A 709-nucleotide genomic window follows, 5' to 3' on the forward strand; every position below is an offset into this window, starting at 1 on the left:
TCCTTTTCAAATTTTCGCAAACGGCCATTGGGCGAAGTGGTAACGGCGGGCCAACGAGTGTAGAACACCGGTTCGTAGAATGGAGTCAAGCGGCTCAAATCATCAGCCAAGCTCAAGATCAATGGTAGAGATGACATTTCTATTTTTGTATTTAGTTTATTCACTTCACAGTAACAGAAAAATTTAAAAACAGTTTTWAGTCGCTTTGTTTTTAGTAAAAAATTAGTTCTAGATTTTGTTTGAGGTKTTTTGCGCGCTTCTTCAACGCTTTATTATTGCTTGTTATTTGAAATTYAACTATGCCGTTAATCGCAAATGCCGGCGTATTTATACTCACAGCTGGCGGAGCAACAATTYCGTCGTGCYGAGAGATTRCAGCGACGTTATCMAAGTATGGTATGTMTGTWTGTGTCTCCMCTCTCKCACTTGACGAATGCGCGCTCTTTGATACAGTTTGTTTGACCAGAACTTTCGATTTCAAGAAATTTCGATAAGTATAACCAAAAGGTTAAAGCCCAACAGAGTTTTATTTAGCTACATACATGAATGTTAGCAGGAAAACATTATATTATATCTGCTAATAATATATTAATGTATGTATGTATGTACATTGGACATACATACATATACAAGTGTATATACATAAGTACATAATACAAACTTATTGTATGCATTAGAGGGATAGGTCATTTAAATAAGTACTATTTAA

Source organism: Bactrocera latifrons, unplaced genomic scaffold, assembly GCF_001853355.1.
Source record: "Bactrocera latifrons isolate USDA-ARS-PBARC rearing strain unplaced genomic scaffold, ASM185335v1 scaffold_217, whole genome shotgun sequence".
In the NCBI taxonomy this organism is placed as follows: Eukaryota; Metazoa; Arthropoda; class Insecta; order Diptera; family Tephritidae; genus Bactrocera; species Bactrocera latifrons.